The sequence below is a fragment of the Rattus rattus genome, chromosome 4 (assembly GCF_011064425.1).
Source record: "Rattus rattus isolate New Zealand chromosome 4, Rrattus_CSIRO_v1, whole genome shotgun sequence".
In the NCBI taxonomy this organism is placed as follows: domain Eukaryota; kingdom Metazoa; phylum Chordata; class Mammalia; order Rodentia; family Muridae; genus Rattus; species Rattus rattus.
In genome coordinates, this window is record NC_046157.1 from 4,370,479 (window position 1) to 4,394,791 (window position 24,313).

Below are 24,313 nucleotides of genomic sequence, written 5' to 3' on the forward strand. Positions count from 1 at the left end.
AGTATTCCATATTTTACAATACTTGCCAATGTACTTAATCACTGTTATCTTGAAAATAACTACAATCCATTGTGCTTACATTTTTCTCAATATTTTATTGTAAAAATTGTTGTTTACATTTTTCATTTTAAATTTAAAAAGTAGTTATTTACTTTATTTTATGTATATGGTTATTTCTGCATATATGCCTGTATACCACAGAAATGTAACATACTTCAAGAAAAGATGTATCATTTACCTTGGAACTGGAGTTATAGATAATTATGAGCTGTCATGTGGTTCATAGGAATTTATCCTGAGTCCTATAGAAGATGGCTCTCAATCATTAAGCCATCTGTTCTGCCCATGTTCTTTTTAAATAATATTTCAGCTACTACCTGTAGATACTTGTGTAAAGTATTCTGAACACATTCTAACCCCCACCTACTCCCATACGCAACCCCACAACCCTTCCCTCTCTTTTCCAACCAACTTTGTGTTTTCTTCTCTTTTTCTTCCACCAACTCCAATATGCTTTGCATAATTAAACTTAGAAACTGAGAACGGGACCCCCGTTGAAGGAATCAGAGAAAGGACTGAAAGAGCTTGAAGGGGCTCGAGACCCCATATGAACAACAATGCCAACCGACCAGAGCTTCCAGGGACTAAGCCACTACCTAAAGACTATACATGGGCTGACCTGGGCTCCAACCTCATAGGTAGCAATGAATAGCCTAGTAAGAGCACCAGTGGAAGGGGAAGCCCTGGGTCCTGCCAAGCCTGGACCCTCAGTGACCGTGGTTGTTGGGGGGAGGGTGGTAATGGGGGGAGGATGGGGAGGGGAACACCCATAAAAAGGGGAGGGGGAAGGGTTAGGGGGATATTGGCCTGGAAACCGGGAAACAGAATAACAATTGAAATGTAAATAAGAAATACCCAATTTAATAAAGATGGAGGGGGGACAAAAGAAAAGAAGGGAGAAATGGTAGCAATTACTTGCATTGTTTTTAAGTAATATTTGTTTTAAATGGTTTTAAAGAGATAGTAATCTCCAAAAAAAGGAGGGAGGATTAGATGAAAAATTGCTTTACTTATCTTAAGAATAGAATGGAGAAATAATGGCAATTTTAAGTGTTTTTAAGTATGCATGGAAGAATAAATAAATCCAAGTCTTCGATCTCAAATATAGGAAACAAAGGCACAGAATTAGAGAGAAACCTTCTGTCAACAAATAATAATTGTTTAAAATTGTTTTAATTGTTTTGAGTTTTTTAAATTATCACGATTAATGTGGTTGTAAGTTTGGTGATATTGATAACATGACTAATTCTCTGGGAGATGTATGAAATAATAAAAAAGGATGTACCATCCCAAGCTAGCACTGGCTACTCTCTGGCCCCAGCAAGCTTGCTGTCTCCATGGCTAGCCCTATGCAACAACTGCCCATCTCACAGTTAACTGTCACAAATCCCTGTAACGCCGTCAAATCAAAACTCTAGAGGCTTGCAATTTATCAGTCAAATTTATATCCCACAACTGCCCAAACAAAGAACTCAGAGGTAATTGATATGATATAAACCACCCACTTAGATTGGACAAATTGTCCTGTAATAATCCATTCCTTATAGGATATTCATAGCTACCTATGGCTATTTAAAGGCACAGAGATCTGGGTCGTCCTTCTCTTCCTCCATCTTCCTTCCTTCTCTCCAGACAAAATTCTCTCCAGAAAGGACAAAGGGATGCAGGATAGTCAACTGCTAAACTCTGATAAGACAGGGTAAACTAGTTGTTCATAATTCATGCTTCACTTAAGTTTGTGAGATGGTTCCAGGCCAGAAGACTGAAGACAGATGCTCCAACATTTTAAGAACATTGGTAATGATCCAGGCAATCAGCTGTCTTTGCAAGTTGTGTAAGTTTTGGAAGCTATATCTTTGTGCTTCCTGCATATTCTGGTAGTAGGTAATATTTAATTCCTTCTCAAATCTCTGAAGAGGTTGAAGACTTGTTATAATCTCGTAATTGAATTTAAGTTTTCTACCATTAAAGAAGATGTTCTAGATTTGAAAGGATGGTTTTCAGTTGGTGACACAAGTTTATAAGCATGATTGAGGTACAGAATTTTAAACTCTTTATGTAAGGATAGATGATACTATATGTAAATTGACAAATAGGATGAACAGGATGTTATAAGTGCATATCATACCTTATAAATTGCATAATTGTTATAATTATGTTCAATGTATATCTGAGGTAAAAGAACCTTTTTAATTAAACAAAAGGAGGAAATATAGCTGCTTGTATTCTATTGCTAATTGGGTTTCCCAAAAAAGTATACACAGGAGGGTCTGTTTGTAGCGTCTGAAACCTGCCCCAGTTAACTTTAATTGGTAAATAAAGATGCCAGCAGCCGATAGATGGGGAGGAGAGGCAGCAGTAGTAGTTAGAATTCCTGGGTTTGGGACTGAGAGGAGGAGCAAAGCAGAGATACTCTATTCTTAAGAAATAGGCAGGAGAGAGGGGCAGAGTTGCCATGTAAAGGAGACAACAGAACATGGCCCAGAGGCTTGCTCAGTTGGGTCAGTAATCCTGGGCCAGAATTTATTAAAAATATTAATACTATAGCCTATAATCTACATAGCCAAAGGCAAAAAACAAGTCCTAGAATTGAATGGAAATTGAAACCACACCAAATATATGGAATACAACAGTGACACTCCAAAGAGAATAGTTTATAGGAGTAAGTGACTACATGAAAAAAGGAAAAAGCAAAACAAAACAACAATAAAAGAAAAACAATTCCAGTCCCTAAAAACATTGCAGCTGCTATGACATCTGTATGTCAGAAGGTGGCAGATAGGAGAAACAGTGTCTATACTCAGTATTCTGACCTAAAAATATCTGAATGATTAATAGCTTAACATTCTTTTAAAAATTAGAACCTAAGATGACCACCAGGTGGGTGACACGCAGCCTGAAATAGCTCCCAGACAAAAAGCCAGCTACAGCCTAAAAAGAATACCATCTCTGGGTGGGAGTGAGTCCAAGACAGAAGGCCCTTGGAAGAGATCTTTTGGGTAGGCCAGAAGAAGCGAAGCTGAAAAGACCAGCACATTAGTGACGTGAGGCTCAAACAGGGAGGTAGACTAAGATGACCACCAGTTCAATGGATGAAGACCTAGAGGGGGACAGACCATGACCAAAGTAATCTATGCCCAGCTCCATAATGCATAAGTGGGACATAGGACTCCTGAGTTGACCCCAGACACAGAGTCCATGAGTACCACTAAGAAGACCAAGAAAGTGATGAAGAAATGATAGAGAAAGATGTGAGCATATGAGAGAGAGAGAGAGAGAGAGAGAGAGGGAGAGAGAGAGAGAGAAAGAGACAGAGAGACAGAGAGACAGAGAGAGACAGTGACAGAGAGACACAGAGGCAGAGGCAGAGACAGACAGACAGACAGACAGACAGACAGACAGCTGGAGACTCAAAGGTAATGAGGATTAGCCTGATGCAAGTAGCCGATGATGCATCCTGACATATGCTGCCACCAGGGACCAGTCCTGGGTTTATGGCTCTTCAGCACCAGGGGTTTGTTACCACCAAGGGCCAAGCAGATATCCATTGTCTGTGATGCTGCCTGGGGACATGTAAATGTCTGAGGACTGTGCAGAACTCGCTCCACCCCTCATTTGAAAATCATGAGAGAGCTGTCCCTAGAGGCATGAAAGTTGGAGAGCAAACCTCACCCCAAGACAGCTGCAAAATTCCAGAGAGTAGATTGGTTTCTGAGAGCCAGATACCAGTGTGGTAGAACTGGTCCCACTACTTTTTTGTTGTGAAGTGACATGTGGAAGAAAGATATGCCTCCCTACTTTCCCCCGTGACTTTGTCACATGCATCAGTGGAGAGCTGGCCCTGAGATCATCAAGGTTGGAGAACTGTCACGGTCCTTGTCTACTACAACATTATGGACCACACCTGGGGCACAGAGAAGAGCTTGCCCTAAACACGGAGTTTGTGGGTCAGAGACACCTTCCTCTCCTCTCTCATCCCTTGCTACCCCAGTGTCACAAGAATGGGAGAATTGGCCATGTCCCAAACCAGCAGCATCACTTAGGAAAGCATGCTTGAATGTCACCTGGGAATCAGGAGGGAGCCTATCCTCTCTGCAGGAGTTTCTGGTGAGCCATCTCCCAAGAAATGAGGGCAGAAAGCTGGAAGACTGACCAGCTCAAATACCTCTCTGACCCATATCCAAGACTTTGAATTGGGACACCCCAACATCTATCCCATTGGTGAACTGCTGGAGTACATGAAGTGCCTCATCTTGTAGATCCAAACCAACAGGATCTCCATCACACAGGGCAGCAACAGGTTATCTAAGATTAATACGAGTGAGGTTCCTGTGTTGATCATCTAAACAACAGCTCATTGCAAAGGACATTTGCAATCAAAAACAGTGTAGACAAAGTTGTATAGAATGGGACAAACTGTGAGACACTACAACCTCCTCCATGAGATTTTTTTGTCCTGTTGGAGATAGGAGGTTTCAAAGATGGAGGGCGGGTCCAAGAGGAAAGGCAATGATTGTCAGTGAAGTGTCATTTGATTTTTACTTCTGTACTTAGCATATCCTTTCAGTTACAATTCATATTTATATGCACACATATATTCATATATGCATAATCAATTACATGTGCACATCCTTTATACGTATTTATGCTAATAAAAAGATTTTAAAACTGGAGAGATTTTATATTAATAATTAATCATATACATTTGCTAAAACAAAAATTCACAGCATCCAAAAAGAGTATATAGGAATTGACTATAAAGTTCAAGAATAAAATTAATTAAATACATTTTAGAAAAAAATAAAAAAATAGTGAAACAAATAATTAATTGAGGTTCACCTAAGTCCTTTGCAATACATATAACAGATAACAACAGATAACATCAGACGTCATGGTTGAAATGTTCGTTATTCTAAATATGACACTGGTAGAGCTCAAAGAGTGGCCCATGTTTTGATTCAGAAATATGTTAATTTATGTAGTTAACTTAAAATTTAAATTATGTAGTTAATTTAAAATTTTATTTGAAGAAAATTTCCAAAGAAAAAGAGCTTTGTTTCTAAAAATACAATTATGTCATGTGTGAATATTTTACCTTGCCATGAATAAAATTTAAAATCTAATATAATACCATTTTGGATTAAAAACTAGCAAATTACAAAAAGCCTATGAGTGAGATATAAGATTTCACCATAAATATTTTAAGTTGTAAATTTCAAAATAAATTCATGAAGGCCAACCAATAAATATATGAGCAGTATTTAGAATTTTTTTTATAATGATCTTTTTTTTTTTTTTTTGGAGCTGGGGACCGAACCCAGGACCTTGCACTTCCTAGGCAAGCGCTCTACCACTGAGCTAAATCCCCAACCCCCAGTATTTAGAATTTTAACCGAAATGTTTCTGGTACTAAAATTGTCACTGCAACATTACCTACAGTATATTTATTTAACATGTAATGTTTTAAAGTCAATAAATCCTACAACAATAAAAAATATCACTCCAAACTGTAAAAAACAACATTATCAAATGAACACTTGAGCCTTGTTTTTGTTTGTTTATAGTAACCAATGTTTAAGCAGAATAAAACACATCCCTGAAAGATCTCAGAGCATCTGGTTTAGCAAGTCCTTCTCAATTCAGGTTGTATAACTAAACTGAAAGGTCAAAAGCATTAAGTCATGTACTCTACATCAGGAAAATAAGTGAAAGGTCATTCACTTATTCAACCTTCATTTAATTGTATTATGTTGTTAATTAGGGATATACATTTTAATTATTCTCAGTTTTGTACATATACCTGAAAAAGTCATAGGAGCTGATACTTTGCTGATGTACCACAATTCCAAATCAAATTTTCTTGCAACAGCTTAAAGCCATATTTATAAGTCTAATTTATTTGCATAGATACATCATTCTTAAGCATTCTGATGGGGTGGTATCCATTACTGACTAACAACAGAGGATTTTCCAGCCGAGCTTGATTTCCACTGTGTTCCAAACCTCCCATTAATAACAAACTCCAGCATATCTTGTATTTATTTATACCTGTTTGCATTCTCTGCACATGTGTAAAATCATCAATTCATTTAGGCCATAATAGAACGTGCCTAGAAAACAGTAGTATAGGAACTGGTCAAGTCTTACCAGTTTGCTCGCTCTCACTTAGGTACTTTAATGGTTTTCGTTTAAAAAAAAAATGATAGCACAAGTACAGAACTCAGTTGGTGGTTATCAGAGCAAACATTCAAAATCTATATTGTTGTGAGAAACAAACTACAGCTTATATGTTTTCTGTGTTCTATATTATTTAAATGGGCATGTATAAAGTAATATTTTCATAAACAGTATTGCTCCCATTCTCCCAAGCCAGTCAGTCCCACAAGCCTCATTCACCCTCCTTGTCCTATCACAGAATATTAAAGTCAATATTACTTCATTCTAATTGAAGAAGGTATCCCTGAATTCTGTCTACATTCCCAAGATCAATCCCATGGGGAAAAGGCCTTAGTGAAAACCAGACATGCAACACTGTGAAAACTGAACTGAGGTCTAAAGAGTATTGTAATGACAGTGCATTTCCATCCATACTGATAAGACATTAGATTAGATTTCAAGTACCAAAGGAGAAAAGGTCAAAAGTAGAAAAGAAAGAGGAGAAGGCAGAAAAGGACATAGAAGAGTGTTTAGTTTAAAAGGAATAAAATATTGATTCAGAGGATAGAGTTACCCATTTAAAATCTGATGCACTATGGCTTTATAAATTTTGTAATAATTTAATCAATAGTTTATTAGTATCATAATTTCTTAAAATGTGAGGTACATCTTTATATTAACAGTCAATCTTTTTAAATTTTAAATTGTCTGTTTGTGTGTGCGTGTGTGTGTGTGTGTGTGTGTGTGTGTGTGTGTGTGTGTGTGTATGTATGGGGATTATCTAAGATATTCAGAAGAGAGTGGTGACAGGTTCCCTGGAACTGAAGTTACAGGCAGTTGCAAGCTGCCCATTGTGAGCGCTTGGAACTGAACTTGGCAAGTCTGGAAGATCAGTAACTACTTAAAATCATTCTGAGATAGGGAAAATTTGAACTGTGTTGAAAACTTTGACATAATATTGAATAAAATTATTTCATATACATTAAATACTGAAAGGAGGATTGAAGAAAAAAAGTTGGAGCTACAGTGAACTTAAATCTCAAAGAGTGGAAGATAGAAAGTAAAAGTGAGGGAAAGGGGGCAAATTAATTAAGAATCCGTAGTAAAATTTAGGTCAGAAAACTAAATGTAAGCACTTACTCTCAATGAGCTGCATTATGTATAGTCATGTATGACTATGATGTATGTATATACATGTATGATATGTACTTGAATGTACTACTTTATAGATATAAGTATATACTTATAAGTCTTTGCACTAATTTCAAAATTACTAATCAAATGTGTGCCTACAGATAGAAACCTCAAATCACACCTCACAGAAAGATATGGGCATATCTTTTAGGGAGACACATGAGTACTACTGTGGAAATATTCATATCTGAAACATCTGAGATAATAGATAAAATTAATCTGCTTTGCAATCTAATCAACCTATTTTTCTCATGTTTCTACAAAATCTCAGTACTATAGCTGTTCAAGAAGATCAGGCAACATTTAAAATTGCTCTTGATTTCTGCAGATTAGATTCTCACCTGACCCTGACTGTGAAGCACTACAGAACCTTTTGCAATAATCTAATTAAGTCATCTCAATTCCATTAGAAGTGTGCGGATGTCTACTTATAGATCTGTAATACAAAAGAATTCACTTATTCACCTCCACCCTTCCCTTGTCGGTGACATGCCATTTGATGTTTACTTCTGGACTTAGCATATCCTTTCAGTTACAATTTATTTATATGCACACACATACATTCATATATGCACAATCAATTACATGTGCTCATTCTTAATACATATTTATGTATTCTAATTTCTTAGGATGAACATAAGCTTTTCAGTGTAATGAGTGCAGAGACAATACATGGCATCGGTATTTGTTCTTAAAAGATGTCATGTAAAAAACCTTGGTTTCAAACAGAAAGGAGTTATAGTCTTACATTACCAACAAATTTTGTGTCACAATCCAAGCTAAATGCCCTTTGGGAATTTCTTTTTATTTGGTGTAGCAAGCACAATGGTTGCTGTGTTTATAGATAAACACTAAGGAATATTAAACACTCTGGATGGTCTCATCAAGACGAGAGATACATACCTTGTTTTCTATCCACAGGGATGGAAGCAGGACAGGCATAACAGCTCGGTGACCTTAGAATTATCTGTGTGGCTGGGGACCACAAGGGATCCTCCCTCAGATCCATGCCTTGAGTTTATTTTACCAGTTAATCTGTAGAATTTATTTTTATGGGAGGTGTCTGCCGACTTTACAAAGACTTTTTATGTAAAGAAATGTTAAGCTTTGTTGTGGACATGGGGCTGACTTAATTATTACCAACTTTTCGCCAAGTTTTGTCTTGCTTAAATACACCTAAAATAATCTACTCTGTGCCACTCTCTGAGTTTGAACCAGCACTTTCTAAGAGTCCAGAAGAGACCCTGCAATTTTATATACTCGTTTTCTTCAAGATTTTTTTCTTCATGATCAAATAAGTTTCTTTTTAAAAAAATTACCTATCAGTTACATTAACTGCCACCTTTGATCTTGTCACTCTTTATGCTCTAGTAACATTGTAATAAGCTCAATTTTACCACATAATATTTTCACACTATCATCTTGTTCTTCATATATTATTTCTTCACAGGTAAACTACATAATTCCTTCTTGTACAATCTTCTTCTAAGAAGTTCATTTTATGCATTGGAGAAACCCTTAAGGCCCTAGAAGAACTGGAAAAAATAGTAATTTCATATATATATATATATATATATGTGTGTGTGTGTGTGTGTGTGTGTGTGTGTGTGTAGGCAACTAATAACATTCATTTTCATTCTCATAATTAATTTTTAATCTTAAAACTTAAGGAAATATATGAAACATTGTTTTGCTTTTACAAAGAATATAGAAAGTTGAGAGGCAGAAAAGCATGAAGAATATTCCAGTTGTTGAAGGAGTGTAGCACAGTTTAGTATCTAATGCATACCTTTTATGTGAAGTGTGGGTTTATTTATCATAGCAGGGTTCCTTAAAATCTTGGATGTTGGAATATACCTTCCCTCAGTCTTAAATCCCCTTATTCTGAACAAGTATTGATGTTCACAGGTACTTGAGAACATTTAAACTTCCAACAAAAGACAAACAACATATTTTGCCAGGTCATCTGCGATATTTTTTTTTTTACAATTTCTACAGGGAATTCAGTCTCTTGTCTTCAATTATAATACTGCATGTTGCTAGCTACTTTTCTCCCCAGGGTTTCATAGAAATTAGGTTTAAAGTTAAAAAAAAGCTTAGGAAAAGAAGAAAGGTATTTCATCATATTACTGAATAATATAAAATTTGTATCTTGTTTTCTCGTGTCAGTTTGTCATCTACATACTAAAAACTCCACTGTGACTATATCTACTTTATATATCATATTTTCGAATTTCTTTTAAGTCTATAAAATAAGTAAAAGTGTTAAAGTTCTCATTTTAATTAGGAAAAATTCTTGAGTGTTTCATCATATTTACCTGTAAATAGAACATTGTTGAAATTCATCAATCACTTCCAAACCCTTAAGTGGAGTACAGTCACTGTGGCACCACTAGATTTACTCTCCACATATTTGTAGGCTTTTAATATTTCTAGGTGATAGATTTCTTTACTCCAGGTAATAACATTTCCTTCCATTTCTTATCTTGGAGATTTCTCTATTTTTCTCTCCTATCTTCAGTTTTTCCATACATGCCTCTAGAGACTCTCCTTTAAATTGATGGCCCCTTTTGTATCAATTGTTATTACACATATAATATATAGATGACATATAGATACAATATATAATACATATTTATTCCTAAAGAACTTGTAAATCAGCATAATGTTACTTGTATATCTATTTTCAGGGCTTACTTTTCAGCAGTGGACAATGAATTGGTCTGATATTTTCTGGGTAGGACCACCTTTGGTCCACTCTCTAGTTCTTTCTGTAAGATTTTCCCCATCGGTTTTGGAATGTGATTGGTGTCATCCTTTGATAACACATTGTTTCCCCTTTTAGACTACATTTCTCCCTTCTTTTAAACCCCGTGTATGTATAGACTGTGTTTGTATAGAACATAATCTAAGTTTTGATATATCAGAATGGTCTAAATTGATTCTTACTATTTTACTATATTCTTACTTGTATAGCTTTATAAAAAATGGATCAAATAGAAAGCAGATAGAAATATACACAAGCACTCTTTGATAAAATGTTTGACTAATACAATGTGACAGCACTGATGATCTATGAATCCAAAAGCACATCATAGATGTAATGATTTTTATTGGATATTTTATTTATTTACATTTCAAATGTTATCCCCTTTCCCAGTTTTCTCTCCACCAATCCCCTAACCCATCCCTCTCCCACTGCTTCTATGAGGATGCTCCCCCACTCACCTACCCACTCCCGCCTCATCACTCCAACATTCCCCTACACTGGGGCATCAAGCCATCACAGGACCTAGGATCTCCTCTCCCATTAATGCTAGATAAAGCCATCATCTGCTTCATATGTAGCTGGAGCCATGGGTCCCTCCGTGTGTACTCATTGGTTGGTGGTTTAGTCCCTGAGAGCTCTGGGGCCTCTGGTTGGTTGATATTGTTGTTCTTCCTATGGAGATGCAAACCCCTTCAGTTCTTTCAATCCTCTCACTAACTCTTCCATTGGGGTGCCTGTGCTCAATTTGATGGTTGGCTGTGAGCATCTGTATTGGTCAAGCTCTGGCAGAGCCTCTCAGGAGACAAATATATCAGGATTCTATCAGCAGTACTTCTTGACATCAGCAATAGTGTCGGGGTTTGGTGTCTGCATATCGGGTGGATCCCCAGGTGGGGCAGTCTGTGAAGAGCCTTTCCTTCAGTCTCTGCTCCACACTTTGACCCTGTATCTCCTTTAGACAGGAGCAATTCTGCGTTAAAATTTTGGAGATGGGTGCATGGCTCCATCCCTCAAACAGGGACCATGCCTAACCTCTGGATAGGGTCTCTACAGGTTCTTAGCTCCCTTTGTTGGGTTTGTCAGCTAATGTCAGCATTGTAGAAAAATAAAAAATGATCCACTCTTATCTCTGGGACAAAGCTCAAGTCCAAGTGGAGAAAGGACCTCCACGTACAATCAGATACACTAAATTTAATAAAAGAAAAAGCAGAAAAGAGCCTCGAATACATTGGCACCGGGGAAAATTTCCTTAACAGAACACCAATAACTTATGCCCTAAGATCAACAATCAACAAATGGAACCTTAGAAAACTGGAAAGCTTCCATAAGGCAAAGGACTCTGCCAATAAGACAAAATGGTAACAAACAGACTGGGAAAAAACTTTACCAGTCCTACATTTGATAGAGGGTTAATATCCAATATATATAAAGAAATCAAGAAATTAGACCCAGAGAACAAAATGACACTATTAAAATAGGTTAAGATCAAAAATGGCTAAGATCAAAAACTCAGGTGACAGCATATACTGGCAAGGATGTGGAGAAAGAGGAAAACGCCTCCATTTGCAGTGGGATTGCTAGCTGGTACAAATGCTCTGGAAATCAGTCTGGAGGTTCTGCAGAAAATTGGACATAGTACTACCTGAGGACCCTACTATACCACTCCTGGGCATATACCCAGAAGACGCTCCAATATATAACAAGGACACATGGTCTACTATGTTCATAACAGCCTTATCATAGCTAGAAGATGGAAACAACCAAGAGGTCCCTCAACAGATGAAGGGTTACACAAATGTGGTACATTTACAAAATAGGCAGCTATTAAATATAGTGACTTCGGCTATTAGCCCAAATGCTTGAATTACCCTAGATGCATAGAACACATGAAACTCAAGATGGATGATCAAAATGTGAATGCTTCACTCCTTCTTTAAAAGGGGGAACAAGAATACCCTTGGCAGGGAATAGAGAGGCAAAGATTAAAACAGACACAGAAGGAACACCCATTCAGAGCCTGCCCCACATGTGGCCCATACATACACAGCCACCCAAGATGGATGAAGCAAAGAAGTGCAGGCCGACAGGTGCCGGATGTAGATCTCTCCTGAGAGACACAGCCAGAATACAGCAAACACAGAGGCGAATGCCAGCAGCAAACCACTGAACTGAGAATAGGACCCCCGTTGAAGGAATCAGAGAAAGAACTGGAAGAGCTTGAAGGGGCTCGAGACCCCTTATGAACAACAATGCCAAGCAACCAGAGCTTCCAGGGACTAAACCACTACCTAAAGACTATACATGGACTGACCTTGGGCTCCAACCTCATAGGTAGCAATGAATATCCTAGTAAGATCACCAGTGGAAGGGGAAGCCCTTGGTCCTACTAAGACTGAACCCCCAGTGAACGTGATTGTTGGGGGAGGGGTGGCAATGGGGGAGGGGTGGGGAGGAACACCCATAAAGAAGGGGGGGGAGGGGTTAGGGGATGTTGGCGGAAACCGGGAAAGGGAATAACATTCGAAATGTATATAAGAAATACTCAAGTTAATAATAAAAAAAAAAAAAAAAAAAAAAAAAAAAAAAAAAACAAACAAAAAAAACCAGTGACTTCATGAAAATCGCAGGCAAATGGATGAAACTAAAAAATATACTGAGTGAGGTAACACAGTCGCAAAAGAACACACATGATATGTATTCACTGGTAAGTGGATATTAGGCAAAAGGCTCAGAATACCAATGGCACAATTCACAGACCATGTGAAGCTCAAGAAGAAGGAAAACTACAGTGTGGATGCTTCAGTCCTACTTGGAAGGGGGAACAAACTACAATATTTTATTATGAATATTTGACAGTGGTATATCAACATCTCTATAAATTTTGGAATTCTCCAATTCTATAAGCTGGTTTTGTCTGTTAATTGTCCCCATTATTGTATAGAAATGCTTGAATTCTATATAGTCCCATTCATAAATTTTTGGTACTATTTCCTGTGCTACTGAAATTATTATTTTTAAAAATTATTTTTAAAAAGTTCTTGTCTATACCTGTAACTTAAATTATATTATTTGATTTCTCTAGCATTCAGACTTTATGTGGTGTTACACATATCATGTATGTCCTGTCATGTACATATTTTTAAATTTTTATTTTCTTTGACTGAGTAAACAAATTTTCTACTTTTTCTTTCAGTTCCAATATTCTATCCTCCACATGGTCTACTCTGTTAGTTAGGCATTCTAGTTTGTTTTAATTTGACTTATTGAAATTTTCCTTTCCAGCTTTATTTGAGTTTAGATTTGTAAAAGCATTTCTACTTCTTTATTTAATTCTACTTTCATACAATAAAAAGACTTTTATATTTCATTCATCCATTGTTATTTTCTTTACCATCAATCAACTTAGCCCTGTCCTTTTAATTTATTCATTTGTGTGTTTGTATCCTCTTTAATTCATTGAGTCCTTTAAATGTTTATAGATATTCTTTTAAATCCTATAGTTTGATTTTCAACTAAGTTATTCTTGGGAATCAATGCATATGGAATTAGTTGGCTTCAGGGCAGAGGAAACATTTTGTTTTCCCTTTTGCTTTTTTTTTTTAAGAAAAATGAGCATCTAGAATAAGATATCCATTGTGTCTTTTCCTTTGCTCTTCTGAAGACACTACACTTTTACCTAGAGGCAATGGGTAACAGACAGCTTGTAGCATGCAGAAGTCTTACTTTGGAATACCAGTTTGCAATACATATAGTAGTTTGATTCAAGAAACTTCTGATTGAAGGGTTTGGGGTGGGGATGTTAACGATGTAGGAATTACTTTATCTGATTCATGCAGGGATGCATGGTCTATTGGCTTCAGCACACTCTGGGGTAAGAAAATGTTTTCAAGTTATTTGAATAGAAGGAGTAAATATTTAACTCCACATAAGGCCAGGCTAGATGATAGATGCTTGGCTCAAATAGGTTCAGGATTTGGAGACATCAGCTGGTAGGGATACAGAGAATACTTATCGTGAATGATACACATGGGTCTAACTTAATTCTTATACATTCTTAATAATCCTTATAGCACCATTGTGATATATCTGTCTGTCTCTGTCTCCTTCCTCTCCCCTCCATCCCTCCTCTCTCTCTCTCTCTCTCTCTCTCTCTCTCTCTCTCTCTCACACACACACACACACACACACACACACACACACACAATGTCCTTATACAGTTAGAATTGATGGAATAAGTGTGCAAGTTCAAGAGTCTTTGAAGTTATCTGTCATTCAGACCACTATAAGATCTATACTTATATTTTAACTAGGTAATTTATTTTCTTGGTTTTGGGCTTTTGAAATTTGTATATAATTTGGTTACAAACTCCATATAGTATGTATAGCTGGCAAAGATTCTCTTCCATTATGAGGGCTGTCTCTCTATGTAGTGATTTCCTGTAGGGAGGAGATGAAGTCCACAATTTTATGCATTTTTACATGAACCTGGCTATATTGGGGACCCAAATTCCTCACACCTATGGGAATGGCAAAGCCTTCTCTGGATCAGGCTTAAAAAGATGGCATAGAAACTTGGTATTGGGATTAAAAAATTTCAAGAACGTATAGCCACCCAACATGGAGCAAAAACTCACTTTAAAATAATTTCAGATTCCTAAATGGAAAATAAATACTGCACATTTAAGATTAAGAGGTGGAGAGAATTGGTTTCTTAGCAAAGCTGAGTGCTTTCATTTCCCCCCAAGTTGTGCAGGGTTCTAGAATAGGGCAAAATAGATGCTCATTTGGCAAACATAATTCTGGAGTACATAGTGTACGATAAGACACAGCTGCGCCCCCAAACCAAATCAAACAACGTACCAAGGAGCAGGCTAAAACTTCAGCCTCATGTCTTCCCAAATGCTGCTCATTGCTGCCTTAGATAGGCCGCTAATCATTCAGATACTAAAAGACCCGGTTATGCATTGAACCCAGAAAAATACTTCTCCACAGAGGACACAAAGCAAGGATACATGCCTCCCACAATCAAAAAATTATAAAAAAATAAATAAATAAACTAAGACGTTAACACTACCTTAAGGAACTGGTTTCTTTCGATATGAACTCCACCAGAAATAGTGGGGCTGTTTTGCCTACCACATCACTATGTTGACTTGAGAATCAGCTTAGACAGTAAATAAAAGGGAATTTAAATGAAATTAAATATTGAAAAGGGTACTAATTTAATTTTTATAAGGAGAAAGAAGATATATTTGTCCACAGACATATTAATTTCTGAAGAAGGGAGAAATATATGAAATTGATATAAGTAAGGGTAAAAGAGAGAAATAAATGGAAATTGATATAAATGTTTCTTTTTTATTTACATTCCAGATGTTGACCCCTTCTTGGTACCCCCTCTCACAGTTCCTCATCCTATTCCTCCTCCCCATTTACTCTGAATGGGTGCTCCCTCTCCCACCATCCTCCACCTTCCCTGGAGCCTGAAGTCTCTTGAGGTGCATCTCTCACTGAGGCCAGACCAGGTAGTCCTCTGCTATTTGTGGCCAGCAGCCTCAGACAAACCTATGTATGGTCCTAGTTAGTGGCTCAGTCTCTGGGAGCTTCCTGGGGTCCAGATTATTTGAGACTGCTGGTCATCCTATGAGGTTACCTTCCCCTACAACTTCTTCAAACCTTCCCTGGATTCAACCATAGGCATCCCTGACTTCAGTCCAATGACTGGGTGTTAGTATCTCCATCTGTCTCAGTCAGCTGCTGGTAGGGCCTCTCAGAAGACAGTCATGCTAGGCTCATGTCTGAAAGGACATCATAGCATCAGTAATATGTCAGGCCTTGGTGTCCTCTCATGAGATAGATCCCAAGTTTAGCTGGTCATTGGATCACCTTTCCTTCAGTCTCTATTTGTGTCCCTGCAGTTCCTTTAGACAGGAACAATTCTGGGTCAGAAATTATATCAGTGAGAATTTTTCTCCACCTCAAGCCCTGTCTATCTATTGGAAGTATATTCTCTGCGTTCTGTCTCCTCATTATCAGGCATTTTGGCTAAGGCCAACCCCATTGATTCCTGAGAGTCTCTTACCGACTGTGTCTCTAGTTCTTTTTAGAGGATCTCCCATCCTCCGAGGCTGAATATTTCCATTTGTTCTCCTGAACCTCTGAGCTTCTCTCCTGCCCCCCATATCTGATTCTGTCCCCCTTTCCCCACCACCCTCCTCTCTCCCACCCAGACCCTCACTCCCTCTGCCTCCCATGTTTATTCTCTTTCCCCTTCTAAGTGGAATTGAAGCATCTTCACCGAGGTCTTTATGCTTGTTATATCTAAGTTATTCTGTACTTTTTGGCTAACATCCACTTAACAGTGAATACATACTATGCATGTCCTTTTGGGTCTCAGTACCTCATTCATGATGATATTTTCTAGTTCTATCAATGCAAAATTAATAATGTTATCATTTCAAATAGTTGAATAGTGTTCCATTGTGTAAATGAACCACATTTTCTGTATCCACTCATCGATCAAGGACATTTGGATTATTTCCAGCTTCTGGCTATTACAAATAAGGCCACTATGAATATAGTGGAGCATGTGTCCTTGTAATATGATGGGGCATCTTTCGGGTATATGCCAAATGGGTCTTCAGGCATAACTATTTTCAATGTTCTAAGGAAGCACCAGCTTGATTTCCTGAGTGGTTGTACCAGTTTGCAATCCCACCAGCAATGGAAGACTGGTTATCTTTCTCTGCATCCTCACTAGCATGTGCTATCATTTGATATTTTGATCTTAGCCACTCTGATTGGTGTAAGGTAGACAGACTCTCAGGGTCATTTTGATTTCCCTGATGACTAATGACTTTGAACATTTAATTAAGTGCTACTCTGTCATTTGATATTCTTCTGTTATGAATTCTCTGATTAGCTCCGTACCCCATTTTTAATTGTGTTATTTGGTTTTTTGAAAGTTAACTTCCTGATAGATAGACAGACAGACAGACAGACAGACAGACAGACAGATAGATAGATAGATAGATAGATAGATAGATCCCTCTAGGTTGGTGACTTTTTTTTCTCAATCTATACACTGCCTATTTGTCCTATTGACAGTGTCTTTTCCCTTCAGAAACTTTTCAGTTTCATGGGGTTCCATCTATCAATTGTTGATGTTAGATCCTGAGCCACTTGTGATCTGTTCAGGAAGTTTCCCCTGTGTCAATGAGTTTGAGGCTCTTTCTCACTTTCTCTTCTGTTAGATTCATTATAGCTGGTTTTAAGCTGACTTCCCTGGTCCAAATGGACTTGGCTTTTGTACAAGGATTTTTATCTATTTTTCTTCTTCTACATAAAGACCATCAGTTAGACTAGCACTTTGTCTTCATTGTATGCTTTTGGTATCATTGTCCAAGCTGTCATGTGTCCATTGATATGTGTTTATTTCTGGGTCTTCAACTCGATTCCATAGATCAACCTATTTATGTGAATGCCATATGGTTTTTAATCACCATTTTTTAGGACTACAGGTTGTGTTAAGGAATGGTGATTCCCCTGAAGATCTTTTATTGTTGAGAATTGTTTTGTCTATCCTGCGATTTTTTTCATATAAAATTAAGAATTGCTCTTTCCATATCTGTGAAGAATTGTTTTGTAGTTTTGATGGGGATTGCAATGATTCTGTACATTGCTTTTGGTAAGATGGCCATTTTCAATATGTTAATCCTACCAGTCCATGAGAATGGGAGACCTTTCCATCTTCTGAAATCTTCTTTGATTTCCTTTTTCAGAGACTTGAAGTTCTTGTCATATAGATCATTCACTTACTTGGTTTGAGTCACACCAAGGTATTTTATATTATTTGTGACTATTGTGAGGGGTGTTACTTCCCTAATTTCTTTCTCAGCCTGTTTAATGTTTGAGTTAATTTTATATCCGGCCACTTTGCTGAGGTTATCAGCCATAGGTATTCTCTGGTGGAATTACCATTATATTATCATCTGCAAATAGTGATATTTTTACTTCTTTCTTTCCAGTTTGCATCCCTTTGACTTCATTTTGTTGCCTAATTGCTCTGGCTAGGACTTCAAGTACTATATTGGATAGATAATTAGAGAGTGGGTAGCCTTGTGTCATCCCTGATTTTAGTGGGATTGCTTCAAGATTCTCTCCATTTAGTTTGATGTTGGCTACTGGTTTGCTGTATGTTGCTTTTACTATATTTAGGTATAGACCTTGAATTCTGATCTTTCCAAGACTTTTAGCATGAAGGGTGTTGTATTCTCTTAGGGTCTCGGTGACATCTTTCCATGATATTCTGGCCTTTACAGTTTCTGTCGAGAAGTCTGGTTTAATTCTGATAGGTCTACCATTACATGTTACTTGGCCACTTTCCCTTACAGTTTTTAATTTTCTTTTTCTTTTTTTTACAGTTAAGCAAAGAACTTCCAGTTTTTTATTTTTAAAAATTATTTAACAAGGAGAAAAGTCAATCAAGTCTTTAAAAATTAGAATGGATTAATTTACAATAAAACAGTCAACTTAAAATACAAGCCCCTTCAGGAGGGCCACAGAGGCCAACAGTTCTCCTTTAAACAGCAGGATTGCACAGTTGATGTTCTGACCTGTATTTAACAGCACAGAAATACAAAATCCAAACAACTTCCATCCACCTTCCCTTCTCTTCAGAGTTTAAACACTTGCTTAGAGAAATACTCATATTTTTAAAAACCAGTTGTATTTTTAAAAAATATCTACAACAAATCTCATCGAGAACACTCTTAAAACAATTCTTATAAAACACAAATACCTTAAAATAATTTTGTGGCACATCAGATAGTTTAAAGAAATAGCAAAATAAAACTAATGTTCAAGAATGATCATCTCTTTCTTCTAAATAGAAACCACCCAGGCAAAACGTTTTCCATTACTACCTCTGCTTCCCATAATTAGCAAAGCCAATTCTACCAGGTGAATGCACCTTCTGATCCTTGGCTGTAGCTGCCAGCTTCAGAGTTTATGACTAAATACAAAAGAAGATAAAACTAAGCTCACACATTCTGTAACAGGGGAAACAAACATATGTCTTTAGAGAGTTTTTGTCTATCTTCAAGTCATGACAAAGTTCACAGCAGTTTAAAGGCTGACTCTGCAGGAGGCCGGCTAAAACACACTCACCTCCACTGCACACACATCGCTCCTATGGCACTAAGTAAACAAAGGACCGAGTTACCAACTCACACACTCTAAGTCCTGGAACACATGGCACTTAACAGGTTTACACGGATTCGGTGTCAGAGTTCTTGGAACACTTATTTTCATACTCTCCAAGGTGTGAACCAAAGCTTCAACCAGCTGCCTTACAGGAACATGCTAATTTGTGACAGTGGGCCAGGCACGTCAATTCAGGAAGAGAGGCTTTGTGACTTTGAGGTAAACCAGATCTTCACTAATTATGCTCTCTAAAAAAACGCTTTGATACCACACCAACTGGACTACTTGGCTTTTGAGTTTGTCACTGTTGTGCCAAAACCCACACCCTGTGGGAATATATGCTAGTAAGGGCATCTGAAATGGAGACCAACTACAGACACACATACATAGATGTATGTACACACACACACACACACACACACACACACACACACACACACACACACACACGGGATATGGTCAAAAGGGCTGAGGAGAGTCACTTTCTCCCTAACTGGAGTTTAATAAACTTTGTAGGGATCCACCACCAGTCATACAGACACATTAAAACAGAATAAGACCAAGTGTTGGTTGGCCTCAAGCAGCTTCAGGAAGATGACTGAGCCATGTTGTAAAAGGCAGCAGTTCGCTTAGGAATGTGAACCCCTTGTGAATGATCCCAGCATTAGCACTGAGGAGCACAGCACATGTTTCTCCCCTCTTCTGATTAGTTTCAAGGTGATGGGGAATTTGCTTAACAAGAAAAATTCATTAGAAACCAGATCAGCCAGGTGTGTGTGGTGGCATGTGCCTGTAATCCCAGCATTTGAGAGAATGATGCAGGAAGAGCATTGTGAGTTTGAGGCCAGCCAAGATTACATAGCAAGGTCCTGTTATCAACAAATGAATCCCAAGGATCTCAGATTTTTAGGTGTCATAAGATCAGAAGAGAAAATGGCCATTTTGGAATTAGGTTTGCTTTTTTCAATCAAGGCATCCAATTTTATGTTTTCATTCAAATTACTGAGCTGAGTTATATTTTAAGTATCACCACGACTAACAAAACTCACCAATGAATTATCAGGGCATTACCACAAATATCAAACTTCTACATGACAACAATTAATGGCATTTTACATTCTTTTCTCAAGTAGCAAAGGATACCTTTTTATTTGAACAAACACATCAGCTTTTGTTAGTCGGTAGCCTAACTTATAGACATGTTTTAAATACTTTTAAAAAGCTATATAGATCAAGAACATTTATCTAATGGGGGAAGAGATGGAGGTGTGAACTCTGGCTTCAGTTTCCGTGGGGCTAAAACTACGGGTCTGAAAATGTAAAGGTGTCTAGGCTTACCCAACAGCTCACCAGGCATTCCCAGTCCTGGTATAGAACCACACTAACTTTTATCCTTAGAGCGTGAACAGCAGGCATCAGGCAAAAGTCTACAAGCAGGAGTAATAGGCAGGGAGCAAATATGGATGAACTGTTTTCTCTGTGATCTAACTGGCATGTTCAAGTTTTGAAACCATGACCTGGTCCATTAGCACCATGGTTTATTCAACTGAGTTAATTATTCAAGCTCCTATAGGATGCTCGAACTGATCTAGGCTGCAAGAGAGGGATGGTGAGATAGGAACTGAGGGTCACTCTCTTCATATATATATATATATATATATATATATATATATATATATATATATCCATGAAGAAACTATGCAGCAAAAATATAACCTGCCTGCTAATAACTATATTTAAGGTTTGAAGAATCATTAATCACAGATATAAAGTAATAGGATGCCAATTTTTACAGTATCTGACTAACTATACATGGAGGGCTTCCTGCTATGAACCAATTTATTATAATGGAAGCTCATTGACTATTAGATTATCAGTAAGCTAGAAGAAATTACAAGTATTTATAGGTGGTAACCTACTCCCCCCTCCTCCAAACACAAAGAGATTAGCTAGAATTAAATGAAATTAGTCACAATTGTTTCAGTTCCCTCTTTCTCCTGGGAGAACCGCAAACAGGGAAACTGTCTTCGTGTACATATACAAAGCATCTGCCATCAGGTAGATCCACCTTTCCCTCCAAGGTAGCTCATAGTCGCTTTCCTATACAATGGTTCTTGAAGCATCTATTTCAATACGAACTATAACGGAAGCCTACAGAGCACTGTTAGGACAAAGGCACTTTGTTGTGAACGTTGGGTTTAATTGCATGCAGCCGAGAAGACTAGGATGCACTCACGTCAGTATTCATGGTTGCATTCATGAATACAGAGCAGACGCCAGCTTATAGAGTATAGCTGATCACATTGCAAGTCAGGCAATCAGCAACACTAATTCTATTCTCGGGAAGAGAGTAATTTTTGGCATTTCCCCCAAAACTAACAAGGCCAAGTTCAACAGTTGGGGGCAAAGTGGGAAATCACCAGCAATCGTTACCTTAGAGCTTAAGAAACTGTTGACAACAGAATTGCTTGTCTATAGTTTGGTTTTCTGCGTCAATGTAAACTGCTTTTCAGAGGACTAAGCCAGCTGGCAGGTGTGTTTGTTTCTAGGGGAAACCCAGGGCAGAGAACTACGGGGGAGAAACAGGTTCATTTCTCTGGTCGGACAGCCGAGTGAGGAGGTCGTTATTCTGAAGAGGTCTCAGGTTAGATGGCTTTGCTCAGTAACTGAGTCGGGGAAGCAGGAAGCAGGAGCTTCTCTGAGATGCAGAGAGCAGCAGAAACACGTCTCCTCCGGGCATCAGTGCAGCTTGAAAGTGGCTCGTTTCTGATGACAGAACTTTTAAAGGGTCTTACTACATCACCACACAGGGCAGCCCCACACAGCCTTGAGTGCCATCCTCACTGCTGTTGAGCTTCTTCATTCGGTACTGGCGTATCTCCCTTACGAGCGTGTAAAAGGCATCCTTCACACCCTGTCAGGTCTTGGCTGAGGTTTCAATGAATGGAATTCCATAAGTCTTGGCTAGCTCGTGGGCTTGCTTTGTGTCAACTGTCCTTGTTGGCAAGTCACATCTGTTCCCGACCAGCACCATGGGTACATCATCAGAGTCTTTCACGCGCTTAATTTGCTCCCTGTAGAGGTTACTATCTGCAAAGGATTTGCTATTATTGATGGCAAACACACAGAGGAACCCTTCGCCTGTCCTCTTGTATTGGTCTCTCATGGCACTGTACTCCTCTTGTCCAGCTGTGTCCAGTATGTCCAGTAGACAGGTCTCACCGTCAATCACCACTTATTTTCGGTAAGAATCCTCTATGGTGGGATCATATTCATCCACAAAGTGGTTCTGGATTAGCTGGATTGTCAAAGCACTTTTCCCAAAGCCACCTGCTCCAACCACCACCAGTTTGTACTCAGTCATTTCACACCTGCAAAAATCTCAAACTGCGCAGACCCCACCTCGGGAGGCTTTGGATTTCAACCTGAGAAGCTGTTGGAGACCCCGAAACCGCCATGAACAGCCCCCACCCGGGAGCCGCACTTCCAGCCCCTTAATTTTCTTTTTGTTTGATCTGTGCATTTAGTGTTTTGATTACTATGTGAAGAGAGAATTTACATTACCAGTGCAATCTATTTGAGTTCTATAGACTTCTTGTACATTTATACCCTTCTCTTTCTTTAAGTTAGGGAAGTTGTTTTATGAGTTGGGATTTTTCTGTTTTGTTTTGTTTTGTTTTTTGAAAATGTTTTATGGCCCTTTTAACTGGCAATCTTCACTCCCTTCTATTCCTCTTATTCTTAGATTTGATCTTTTCATTGTGTTGTAAAGTTCCTTGATATTTTGGGATAGAAGGTTTTTACATTGGTTTTTTTTGACTGATATGTCAATATCTTCTATGGTATCTTCTTCACCTGAGATTCTCTCATCTATCACTTCTATTCTGTGGCTTGCATCTGTAGCTCCTGATCTCTTTCCTAAATTGTCCATGTTCAGGGTTGCCTCCATTGTGTTTTCTTCATTGTTTCTATTTCCATTATTAGCTCTTGAATTGTTTTGTTCCATTCCATCTCCTACTTGACTGTATATCCCTTTATTTCTTTAAAGATTTGTTTCATTTTTAAGGGTTCCTTCCTGTTTGCCTATGTATTCCTGTATGTCTTTAAGTGAGTTATTTATATCTTCCTTAAAGGCCTCTATCATTTTCATATGATGGGATTTTAGGGCAGCATCTTGCTTTTCAGGTGTGTTGTGTTATCCAGGGGTTGCTGAATAGGAGAAATGGGTTCAGACAGTCCAGAATTGTATTGATTTCTTTTGCCTATGTTCTTTTGATTACCTCTTACCATCTGCTTATCTCTGGTGATTACTGGCCTGGGTGTCTCTTATTGGAGCCAGCCTCCATGGAGGCAGGTAGGGCTCTATGATCTGGATTAGAGACAGTCTCGTGGCAGGTAAACAATACATACCCAGTGAATCTTGTTGACTACAGAGTTCTCAAAGTTCTTCATGGCATCCTTTCAAATGGCATGACTAAACATTATATTATAATTTGATTAATCAAGCTGATCTCTCAGGAGTGCTGACACACTTGAAAGTGCAGGTGAGACCGCCACTTCTGCTCACAGGGACCTACCTGGAGCCCTTGGGATGCAAGAATCAAGTCCAGGATACCCCAGCATACCAGAAAAAAAGATTCTGATTTAAAATCACATCACATGATTTGGATAGAGGACATTAAGAGATACATAAATAATTCCCTTAAAGAAAAACAGGACAATACAGGTAAACAGGTAGGAGCCCTTAAACAGAAAACACTAAAATCCCATAAAGAGTTACCAAATAACCCAACCAAACAGGTAGATGAAGGAGTTGGACAAAAACATCCAGGATATAAAAATGGAAATAGAAACAATAAGGAAATCACAAAGGGAGACAACCCTGGTGATAGAAAACCTAGGAGAGAGATCAGGAGTCATAGATACAAG

The 24,313-nt window shown here is 38.1% G+C and overlaps 2 pseudogenes; one reads left to right on the top strand and one right to left on the bottom strand.

Annotated features, from left to right (window-relative positions):
• The first annotated feature begins 2,783 nt into the window (after nt 1–2,783).
• LOC116899881 lies at nt 2,784–2,907 on the top strand (annotated as a pseudogene).
• A 19,217-nt stretch (nt 2,908–22,124) lies between these two features.
• On the bottom strand, nt 22,125–22,771 carry LOC116897788 (annotated as a pseudogene).
• Nucleotides 22,772–24,313: the final 1,542 nt, after the last annotated feature.